Genomic DNA, 12332 nt, shown 5'->3' on the forward strand with positions numbered 1-12332 from the left:
TAGGTGGCACCATTACCCAGCTTTCCTCCACATATAGGAGTTAGTCCTATGTAGTACATAGTTGTAGTTATTTTGCAGTTTGATCCAGAAATAACCTTTTCATTTTTCAGAATTCTCAGTGAAAATTATTTGACTGAATTACATAAGGACTCCTTTGAAGGCTTGCTATCCCTCCGATATTTGTAAGTTAATCATATTTATTTATGAGTTCTTATCTATAAAGTAGATTATCTATAAAATAATTAAGGGGTTCAAGTTAGATAATCTCTTCAGTTTCTCCTAGCAATAAAATTCTACAATTCTTTAAGTCTGTGTAGGGTCCCAGCCCATCACTAGCACTATATATCTCCTATTCATTTTTAATTTTTTCATTATATAGACAAGGTATAGATAGAAAAATACACTTTAGTTGTAGAGGAAAAGTGGTAATGAGGTCTGAGCAATTATAGACTCCCATATGAACCTTGTTATGTAAGTGTTCATATACTCTCCATCTGTATTTATATTTTGTTTATGACCTATGGATCAAATCTGGCCCACAGTCCGTTTTTATACAGTCCATAAGTTAAAAGTGATTTTTTAAAGGGCTGTAAACGAGAAAAAAAAGACACGAAGAAAAATATGTGACAGAGACTGTATGTGGCCTGCAAAGCCTAAAATATTTACTTATCTGGTCTTTACAGAAAAGGTTTGAAAAAGTTGGCTTAGTGAAATGAGAGGAATTAAAGTTAACCTCAAATTGTCCCCTACAGGACAAGAAAATATAGAACACTTACATTAATATGAATGCCATTAACTCATAACTTTGATAATTTAATCTAAATTAAATTAACATTTAAATATTAACTATTTAAGTAGATGAAGTATGTAAACAGTATTGTCAAGGGACTTCCCTGGTGGTCTAGTGGTTAAGACTTTGCCTTCCAGTGCAGGGGGTGCGGGTTCGATCCCTGGTCAGGGAGCTAAGATCCCACATGCCTCATGGCCAAAAAACCAAAACATAAAAAAAAAGAAGCAATATTGTAACAAATTCAATAAAGACTTTAAAAATGGTCCACATCACAAAAAAAAAAAAATCTGAAAAAAAAAATCAGTATTGTCAAGAACACATTAAGTTACCAAAAGAACAAACTGTTGTTAAGGATTTCGATGCAGGAATTGTGATACCAATATTAAGAATGTTTAAGATGATGGTTAAGTGGTATATTTAGAAATGTTTACACTAAATAAGCATATCAGAAATGCCCCTAACAAAAATCTCTCCAGCCTTTTTTTTTCTGTTTTTTGTTTGCTTGTTTGTTTTGTTTTTTGGGCCACGCCACACGACTTGCGGGATCTTAGTTCCCTGACCAGGGATTGAACCCAGGTCCCCAGCAGTGGAAGCGCCGAGTCCTAACCCCTGGACCGCCAGGGAATTCCCTCTCCAGCTTCTTTATCAAAGAGGAAATGCTTGCCTCGTATTTCCTTTATTTAGGGATAAGGAGATAACTGTGTTTTTTGCTATAAAAGCTCAGTTTTTGTCCTTTGTCCATGGCATCCAAAGCTGTGTATGTCATTAATCCTTATTAAGCCAATTAATGATCCTCTTTAGCAAATAGATTCTTCTTGCAAATATAAAAGGCTTAAGGGAAGTGGGTATAAAGAGCCTCACATGACCCTAAAAATAGTTCTTTTAATTATCAAACCTTCCAAGCCTTAAGGGGCAATCACCTTTATATTAGTCTCTTCTCTGCCATCTGGGCTCCAAACCTTACACAGTTTGGAGAAAAACAAATAAGATAACTGCACAGTGGAATAGGCCCTTCATTACTTCTACTATGTAATACTTTATAATCTGATTATTTCAGGTTAGCGTAAGTACTCTCATTCTTAAAAAAAAAAAAAAAAGCCAATCAATAAAAAAGCGAAAAAAGAATATGCTAATCAGCACTATGCCTAGTGTTGTAAACACGAAGATGGGTAAGGCAGGACTCCTTTTAGCAACTCATGATCTCACAGGGAAAATAAACATATAAGCTCAAACCATAATGACATGGTTGTGGAGGCACCATGAAGTAATAAAACTACATTTCTTTTAAAACAGTCATTTCCTCCTTCTATCCACTCCCCAGCTATTTGTTGATTTTATAAATATTTGAGTTTGCTTTATGTCCGCACGTAGGCTTTAAACATGATAGACGATGCACATAAGCAGGATCTAGTCCATACTTTGAAGGAGTTTATGCTCAGAGGACATGGGTTGCAAAAATAGCTATATTTAAAGAAAGAAATGAATATGGGCAATGAGAGCTATAAGTTGGTATTGGAGCACAAAAGAGGGAAAAAAGACTTCAAATTGGATCCGGGAAGATGTTACTAGAGCAATGCTGTTTAAACGGGACCTCGAAGGGCCATTGGGTATCAATGACAGACAACTTGGGAAGAATAAGCTTGCAAAAGGAAAGTGGGAGAAAGGCAAAACACAGGAAAAATACTCTGAGTACCTGTAGAGTACAAGTGGGAAGAGCAGGAGATTAGAGCCAGATCATCTAGGGCTTTGGAGGCCAAGCCAAGGATAACATGTCAAGCTACCATGTTACCACAGCAGTGCTTTAGGACAAGCTTTAGCCTGCAACAGAACCAACCACTTGGAGGGCTTGTGAAAACACAGGCTCCACCCCCATAGTTACTGATTCAAGAGGTCCAGAGTAGGGCTGAGTATTTGTATCTTCAATAAGTTCACAAGTGATGCTGGTATTTGAGAACCACTTCCGGAGAGTTAATCTGGTGATCGCGTGGAGGATGGCTTAGAAAGGGAGAGGGTAGAGATGGAAACACCAGTCAGAAGACAGTTATACCCATCCAGGTGAAATGAGAGACTAAGCTGGAATCAATGGAAATAAGATAGTCAGCTATAGTCAAGAGTAGGTATTTTCGAATAAAAGTCAATATGATAGAAAGTGTAATACTGAATTAAAGTTACATATTAATGAGAGAAGTAACTTCCTTTCAAGTTGTGTGAAAGGGTATCTTTTATTTCTTCTGGTAATGAATTGACCTAGAAAAACAGAACTATACTGGGAGGTGTGTAAATATAAGAATATTCCTTTTAATATTGGAAATTATAATGATATATAGAGATAAAAACTTTGAGCTCATAATCCAGAATTTGGTGAGACCACGAAAGGTGGAATCTAATCAATGCTTCTGCTCTTGGGAAAGATTACCTCCAAAATCTATCAAGATCCATAGTTGTATATTTAATTTATGAAGATCCTGAAGGTGAGACTCTTAAGAGAGGTGAAGGCAGGGTTAGGGGCTCTGGAAGGTTCAAGTAATAATTCCTAAGGTTTGGAGTTTAGACCAAAGCTTCTTATTTATTATTATCATTCTAAAGTCTACTAGTTATTCCTACTAATTAGATATCTAATAGCTAATTGAGGCAATATTTTCCTTTTACTTTTCCTAGAGATTTATCCTGCAATAAAATACAGTCTATCGAAAGACGTACATTTGAACCACTACCTTTTGTGCAGTTTATGTAAGTTACAAGTATAACTTCATTATATTTGGAATTTTTGTAAAGCTTAATTTTTTATAAAATTAATTTGTTACTCATTTTGAAATATGATTAAAATTACTACTAAAATTTTGTAGCAAATCCTTTTTGTCTCTAGCAAAGATTAGTGTGAGAATTATTACACAGATCAGAGTGAATCATTATAGAGCAGTGGTTCTCAACCAGGGTGATTTTGCACACAGGTGACATTTGGTAGTGTCTGGAGACATTTTTGCTCGTCAGAACTGTATATGCTACTGGCATCTAGTGGACAGAGGCCAGAGATGCTACTAAACATCCAACAGTGTACAGGAGAGCCTCCCACAGCAAAGAATTATCCAGCCCAAAATGTCAATAGTGCTGCCTTTCTAGAGAAATAAAGATCACTCAACACAAGTATTTAATGAGCATTTACTATTTTGTATCTAATGCACCACATATATAATCATGAAAGTATAAATCATAATGTCTTCCACAGTGAGATTTCTTTAGTGTATGGAGGGAGTAGTGTTGTTATGTTTCATCATATATAAATTAGAATTATTGCCAAAGGATAAATGTTCTGAAAGAATATATATTTTTCTTCTTCTTTTGCTTGTGTCTTTTTTTGTAGAAATCTTAGTTGCAATTTACTCACAGAACTGAGCTTTGGAACGTTTCAGGCCTGGCATGGAATGCAGTTTTTACACAAGTTGTAAGTGAAATCGAAGATGAATACGTGTAAAAAACTGTGTGTAAAAGCATCATGCAGTTATTGGTTAGCTGGGTGTAAGCCCAGTATGAATTCTGGAAAGTATGTCTTGAGAGCCATTTTTTTTTTTTTTTTTTCAAATGAGGAAACTAAGGCACAAAGAGGCCAAGAGACTTGTTTAACTCATATATATGAAACGCTCTGCTTTCCATAGTACTGATCTTCGGCACGGGCGATAAAAGGCACCAAGCAAAAACACTCAAATTAGCATTGTCATGGAATCCCACTGATGTCTCTCCGATATGCGAATGGTCCATGAAGTTCCACTTTTGAATTTCACTTTGATTCCTGCTCATGTGCAAAGTTCCTAACTGCTTAAAATGTATGCAACACAGAGCTGCAAAGAGCTAAGTTTAGCACCGAATTCGTCAGCGAGCAAAAGGTGTGGGTGCTTCCCCAACCATTATCAGCTCTTTTAAATGGTAAAGCAGAAAGAATTCCTGAACGCCCACCACAGGGCTCTCCCCAGCCACCCAGAACATTATTTTTCAAACAGCATATATCTCTGAAGCGAATTATCTGTGGCCAATAGGAAGCTTTGAGGTGTGGAAAAAGACGTTGTTTGTGTTCAGCTGTAGTGTGAGAAATACAAAGAAAATACATTGCTGTAGCCTAATTCAATATACTTTCTTTGCTGACTACTCTTCAGTAAGGAGTGTGGGTTTTACACCCTTTCAGCTCAAAAATTCTGTGATTTCTCGTGGCACAAGGAAATGAGAGTGGGTACGTTCAGTGGCCCGAAGGCGATTTTAGACTCAAGGTAAAGAGCTCTTCTACACCTGGCTTTGGAAAAGACTCTCTTACCTGTCTTGTGGTTCAGAAATCCAGTTTCACACAGTTCATTTTGGGTTAATGAAGGTGCTGAGGCTGTGTCTGGAGCTGGATTAGCAATTCCTGCAGATGCCTATCTTTAGCGGCCTCCTTCCTTTTCCTTGTTAGTGTGCTGATGCCTACCTTGGGGAGAGAGCACCGAGGGTCAGTTTTTCTTTTGCCAGCACACCGGAGAGCAGGCTCATGAGGTCCCTTCACCAGGAGGTTTTAGTAGCGTCAATACAACGTCTTAAACTCACCTCGTTTCCTAAACATCCTATAACACCAAGAGTTCCTTATAAGAATCAGAGTTTCACTATAGTTATGTAGGCAACACAGGAAAATACCTTGCGGAAATAAATAAATAAATCACAGTTTAAAAATTAATGAACTCATTCAAAAACATTCACTGAGTGCCATGCCCACTGTGTGTCAGCACTGTACTAAGTGCTGGGGATACAAAGACGCATAGGGCAGGGACTTTGTCCCCAAGAAGCTTTCATCCTGGAAGGAGAAAGATGGATGTTGATGGGAAAACATATATGAGAGCCATTCTAGCATCTGTGCAGCAGGGTAACAAGGTGAGGAGGGGGGTGATGAAGTAGACAATGGGTGGTCGGTTAGAAAAGATTTGTAATGGAAGAGGCACCAACTTGTTCCTTTTGAATTTGTGTTCCTCTTAAATGACAGAAAAAGGTAGTGAAAGAATCAAAACTATCTGGTGTTGGAAATAAATTAGTACTGTACTCCTAAAACTCATTCACAGTTACTTTCAAAAGATTGTCACAGTATACTAAGTCTTTGTTTTGGGCTAAGTCTTTCTAATAGACAAAGCTAATTTGCTTCAGGAAACATTTGCCATGGTGAGATACAGACTTTATTGCATCTCTTTCCAAAGGCAAGCCACCAAGGGAAGATGCCGCCCTCGAGTTAAGTCATTTTACTACCTATGATGACATATTACTGGGGTGTTTATAAGTTGCCTGCATTAAATAAGTTTGGCAAAGGGCCCCAGCTGAGGTGGATTTATCATGAATTCAATGAAGCTTAGGCTTCAGGGCTCCTCACTTGCATAGGTCCCTTCCAAGGTCTTGAGAGGGGTCCTAGCGATTTTTGTATTCATAACTGTGCATGTTTTTATTAGACAGGATTTCCCAAAGTAGATGAGGTTCAGGCCCCACAAAACCTTGATTCATCACCGGGTTTCAGGTAATTATAAGTCAGTAGGTTTCTTGAATGAAGCCTCTATGTTATTGACAAACATCAGGTGAAGTAGTTAGCAGTGTGGTAGTCTATTTGAAATCCGAAATCGACCTCAAAGATGAGCTAAGAGCTTATTAATTAATAAAGTACCACTTTTTGAATGGTGGTAGTAATCGTATCTCTTTCAGATAAAATCAGGAATGAAATATATTATGGAAAACCAGCAGTGGTTGATAATCCTAAATGTTAAGTCTACTTTTTTTTCTGACTTTAAAGTGTTTCTCCTTCATTCACCTATGCAGGTCCAGACTGATGGCTTATTTTTAAAAATTCTTTTAGTCACTTCACTGGTCCTAACAATACAAGCTCCATGATTTTAGAAACTGAAGGACTCTACAGTGTAGAAAGGCTATATAACTTAACCAGACAGAGGACATTCACATGCTGGCTTGTCTGTGGTACATCAATATTGTACCAAGAACATAAGCACTAAGAGAGAATAAGAGGAAAATCAAAGCCTTATCCCTATTGAATTATTTACCCCGTTGTTGAGAATATCAATGAGGTAGGTGTGGCCACACTATGAAGGCAAATTGAGCTGCGGTCACAGAGCCGCTCTAATGCTCCCCCAGTCAACTAGCATTGGTCTCCTTTCGATAGCTATGTACACACAAAAGCTTACACACTTCAGGGTGTTGTCGTCACTTTTTGCTGTGTACTAGAATCCTGGCAGCTTCTCAGATTTAGAAAGGCACAAACGCTAAAAACAAAACTAACTTGGGTCTGTCCTTTGGGGTGATTTAGGGTGGCTGTTTTATTTGTAAGAGTTCAAAACTTTGAGATTGTCACACCTAGCAACTACTATACTTTTCTTCTCCCAACTGCATCTTATTCTTCCCACCTGTAGTATTTTCTCCCATTCTATATGTTTTTTCACTTTCTTGATAGTGTCCTTTGAAGCACAAACTTTTTCATTTTTATAAAATCCAATTCATCTGTTTTTCCTTTGGTTGTTTGTGCTTCTGGTATCATATCTAAGAAACTGTTGTCTAATGCAAGGTCATAAAGATTTACTCCTGTGTTTTCTTCTAAGAGTTTTACAGCCTTAGCTCTTACATTTGGATATTTGATCCATTTGGAGTTAATTTTCATACATGGTATGAAGTGTAGGAGTCCAGCTTCATTATTTTGTGTGTGGATGTACAGTTGTCCCAGTATCATTTGGAAAGACTGTTCTTTCCACATTGAATTGTTTTGGCACCCTTATTGAAAATCAATAGACCATAAATATGAGGGTTTATTTCTATACTATCAATTCTGTTCCATTGATTTACATGTCTGTTCTTATTCCAGTAGCACACTGTGATTGCAGTCGCTTTGAACTGAGTTTTGAAACCAGGATGTGTGAGTCCTCCCACTTTGTTCTTTACCAACATTGTTTTGGTTATTCTGTTTCCTTGAATTGCCATATGAATTTTAGAATTAGCTTGGCAATTTCTGGAAAGAAGTCAGCTGGGATTTTGATAGGAATTGCAATGGAACCATAGGTCGATTTGGGAAGTAGTGAAATTTTAATAAGATCATCTTCCAGTCCATGAATCCAGCATGTCTTTCTATTTATTTAGATCTTCTTCAATTTCTTTCCACAGTTTTGTACTTTTCAGTGTGAATCTTGCACTTACTTGGTTAAATTTTTCCCTAAGTATTTTATTTGTTTTGATGCTGTTACACATGGAATTGTTTTCGTGATTTCATTTTTGGATTACTCATTGCTGGTGTGTAGAAATAATATTGATCTTGTATCCTACAACCTTGCTGAACTCATTTATTAATGCTAACAGTTATTTTCCTAGATTCCCAGGAATATGTCTTGTGGTCTTCCAGTTTCCCAGGAATACATTGGAACATTTCAAAGTCTCTGTGGACATCTCATTCCTCAGCTTTTCTTTTTAAGCTTTTCGGTTGGGCTGTTTTTTGCCCCGAACTGTTATCCATTGCCTCATGCAACCGCCATGTTAAAATATTTGCTCGAAAATGTTTTCCAAAAATGCCACCTGAGGAGAGGCTTTTCTCACTAGACAGCTCTCAGTCAGGTCAAAGGCAAGCCTTTCAAGTGAGGTCTTCCAGGGGACCACCAGACATGTAAAACAATGACAGTTCTTTGGGAATGAGGCTTTGAAGGACCTCCCAGTCCATGCTGCTCCTCCTGGTACCAGGGATGTGGGCTGTTTTTCAAGGCTACCACTGGCATGGAGAGCAAAGGTCAAGGACAAGTTCAAGCAACACAGATCTCATTGTTCTTACAGAAATTAATTTGTTTTCCTTGAATAAATTGCTCCCCAATTTGCTGCAAGCCTGTTGGTTAAATGTCCAGAGTTCCGAAAAAGTTGATTCTGACCATTTTTGCCAGTTTTGTTGTTGTTGTTGTTCTTGTTCTTGTTATTGTTGCTTCTGTGGAGGGATGAATTGTCAGATGTCCTTCCTCCATCATTTTTACTGATTTTCCTGCAATATCTTTTAAAATCTCTAAAGTCTCAATGACCATAGGCTAATTAAATATTTATCATGGGAGATGATTAAGGAAAAAATAAATAAAAAGAGAAATAAATAAATAAATAAATAAATAAAAAGAGAAAATATAATTCTCATAGAGGCTTTCCCAGATGTGTAGATGAAGTTTGAAAAGGTATTTCTATATTTAGTGCTCTCAAAATTAAGGTTAAAGTAACAGATGTTTTAAACCCGCCCCCGCCCCCCACTTTTTTTTTCATTCAGGTTAAACACAGGCTTTAGAGTCAGAACTGAGTTCAAATTCCAGCTCTGCTTCTTACTAGCTTGATGACTTAGGACAAGTTATATAACTTCTCTGTGCCTCAGTTTCCTCATTTGTACAATGGGGTAATATATCTATCACATAAGGTTACTGTGAGGATTAAATGTTAAATGCTGATCACAGATGCGTGGCAACCCAAAAGATATTAGTTTTGATAATTATTTTACAATATTCGCAAAAATACGTTAATAATTCTTGAGTAGAGTTAACCTGAAGTCAGATATTCTTTTCTTTCTTCCTGTTTCTTTTGGGTTTTTTTTTCCCCCCTTATTTGTTTTAAGGAACTAAGGAAAAAGAAAGAAAGAACTAAGAAGAAAATCTATTCCAGCATTTTGGAATAAAATTTTGTTCCCCACAATTAATTTGTTTATTTTATTGATATATAAACAAAATGTTATTTATTTATTCAGCAAACATTTATTAACTACCTAGTAAATATTAGGCACTATGTCAGGCACAGGAATAATAATGACAATAAAGTGTGGTCCCTGCTCTCAAGTTGCTGGCAATCTAGGAGACTGACAAGTAAACAGGTGATTACATACACAGTAACAAAGGCTATGATACAGGAATACGCATGGGACTATGTGATGGGAGTATGGCTTTCACCAGTTCCTCTTGGATTTATCTCTTCTTCTTTGGCTCCAGAACCAAGGAATTAGCCCTATTTTTGTCTTTCACTGGGTAGTTTAAACCATGAAATGTTAAAAAATTTGTAGAGATGAAAGAAAAACACCTTGAATTATGGAGGATACTAGAAATAGTACTTTTTTACAGAGCAAGGGCTTCCTACCAGCATAGTCACTTCTAGGGTTTTTAACCTGAAAAGTTCTTTGGCATATTTTGTCTTTACTAGCCACTTTTTTTTCTATTTGTTTGTTTGTTTGTTTGTTTCTCTTCTCCACTTTATCATCTAGAGACCTGGGTAGTTCCCAATGAAAGAGTGTTTTACAGATGCTAAGGGTGATTTATGGGTAAAGACAGAAAATGATTTTTGTTTTAAACCTTCACGTTCCGTACCAAAAAAAATGAATATAAGCTTTCATGGAAGTAATCGAAAATGCAGATAATTTAAATTCCATTCCATTTTTCAGAATTCTCAATCATAATCCTTTGACAACAGTTGAAGATTCTTATCTTTTTAAATTGCCAGCATTAAAATATTTGTAAGTATTGCAACAGTTTCATGGCTCATGAGATGATTTCTGCTCTTTTTTACTTTCGTCAAAGATTGAGTACTTTGGCTAAAAAGTCATAATTTAGATTTTAACTGGGTTATTGAAAATAAAAGTTATTGGCAAAGAAAACGATTAAGAAAGAATATACACGGGTAAGACAGCCAGCAGAGAATGAGAACAGTGTTGAAGAACACATATAGATATGGAACATGTAGATGCATGTAGGAATATTATTTATCCCAGAAAGCAAAAAGGAATAAGGGGTACATTATTTTTTTTTAAAGAGAGTGATCAAAAGAGGTAGATGCAATTGAAAATGAGAAGTTAGGATAATAAAAAATGATTGTACCGTTCAGCACCAAGGCCATTAATTTGATGATGCAAATTTAAATTTCTTCAATAAGAGCTCTTTGGAATTATCATGTATGGCAAGTAAGAAGCCAGAATTGAAGTAATCACATGTTAAGTATCTTTTTAAGTTTAGAATTTTTGTCTTTGGGTTTTATATCATGCATGTTTGGGCTTCTCCTTCAGAGACATGGGAACAACACAAGTGGCACTTACAACAATTGAAAGCATCCTCATGATGACCCTTGAATTGGAAAAACTGTAAGTTGATTTTTCTTACATTTGTTTTCACTCAATTGTTTTTTTAGGTTTGTTGTATTATTTTCTTAAGTCAGGTTTATTTATGTATAATTTTCACTTAACAAAATTCACTATTTTTAAATATACAGTGTGATGTGTTTTGACAAACGTATAGTTCTGTAGCCACCACCACATTTGAGGTAAAGAAAACTTCTGCACTCCCAAAAGACCCCTCATGTCCCTTTGTAGTCAATCCATCCTCCTCCCGCTACCAGCCCCTGGCAGCCACCAATCTGATTTTTGTCCGTATAATGTTGCCTTTTCCAGAATATCTTATAAATGAAATCATGTGGTATGTAGCCTTTTGTTTTTGGCTTCTTTCACTTAGCCAGTCTCTTCGGAGATTCATCTGTTTTGTTGTACCTGTCAGTAGTTCATTCCTTTTTATTGCTGAGTAGTATTCTAGTTGTGTGGATACACAGTTTGTTTACGCATTCATCATTTGATGAACATTTGAGTTGTTCCTAGTTTTTTGGCTATTATGAACAAAGCCTCTGAAAACACGCACATGTGTATGTGAACATATGTTTTGTGCGAGCATATGTTTTCATTTCTTTGGGGTGAAATACCTAAGGGTGGGATTGCTTCATCATATGCTAAGTGCCTATTTAACTTTTTAAGAAACTGCTAAACTGTTTTCTAAAGTGCCTGTGTCATTTTGCTTTCCCACTAGCAGTCTATGAGAGTTGCAGTTGCTCCACATCTTCAACTGATCCTTATATTTGTTTTCTAAAAACGTTTAACCTTTCTAGTAGGTGTGTAGTTGCATCTCGTGGTTTTTGCCACATTTTGCATTTCTGTAATAGCTGATGATGTTGAGTGTCTATTCATGTGCAAACATCTTTTTAAATGAAGTGTCTGTTCAAATCCGTTTTTTAATTGGATATTTATATTGAGTTTTAAGAGTGCTTATATAAAAAGCAATGGAAAAAGTCCTTTCTCCTAGATATGTGTTTAGTAAATATCTTCTCCCAGATTGTGACTTATCTTCATTGTATTAAAGTGTCTCTGAAGACTAGATGTTTTAAATTTTTGATGAAGTCTAATTTAGCAATTTTTTTTCATATTTCTTTAATTTATTTCGTTGTGCTGGGTCTTAGTTGCGGCAGATGGGCTCCTTAGTTGCGGCTCATGGGCTTCTTAGTTGTGGCATACGAACTCTTAGTTGCGGCATGCATGCGGGATCTAGTTCCCTGACCAGGGATCGAACCCAGGCCCCCTGCATTGGGAACTCGGAGTCTTACCCACCAGGGAAGTCCCTTAGCAGTTTTTCTTAGATGGCTTGTGCTTTTTTGTGTCTTATCTAAGAAATCTTTGTGTGAGACCCCATTGTCTGACCCAAAATCACAAAGGTTTTCTCCTATGTTTTCT

The 12332-nt window shown here is 36.6% G+C and overlaps 1 long non-coding RNA gene and 1 pseudogene across 2 annotated transcripts in view; one reads left to right on the plus strand and one right to left on the minus strand.

The window, feature by feature from the left end:
• LOC309651047 (leucine-rich repeat-containing protein 37A3-like) overlaps positions 1-12332 on the plus strand; it is a 58175-nt pseudogene that overhangs the window by 24427 nt on the left and 21416 nt on the right. The window contains exons 6-10 of the transcript in view: positions 111-182; positions 3449-3520; positions 4152-4232; positions 10230-10301; positions 10848-10922. The product of the transcript in view is annotated as a leucine-rich repeat-containing protein 37A3-like (transcript). The remainder of the gene's footprint in view (positions 1-110; positions 183-3448; positions 3521-4151; positions 4233-10229; positions 10302-10847; positions 10923-12332) is intronic.
• On the minus strand, positions 500-7141 carry LOC309651066. Its single transcript, XR_014257904.1, has 2 exons — positions 5094-7141; positions 500-2785 (listed from the first exon to the last, which is right to left on the minus strand). It is a non-coding gene; the product is annotated as an uncharacterized lncRNA (long non-coding RNA).

The sequence above is a fragment of the Balaenoptera physalus genome, assembly GCF_965194825.1.
Source record: "Balaenoptera physalus genome assembly, chromosome: 20".
Classification (NCBI taxonomy): domain Eukaryota; kingdom Metazoa; phylum Chordata; class Mammalia; order Artiodactyla; family Balaenopteridae; genus Balaenoptera; species Balaenoptera physalus.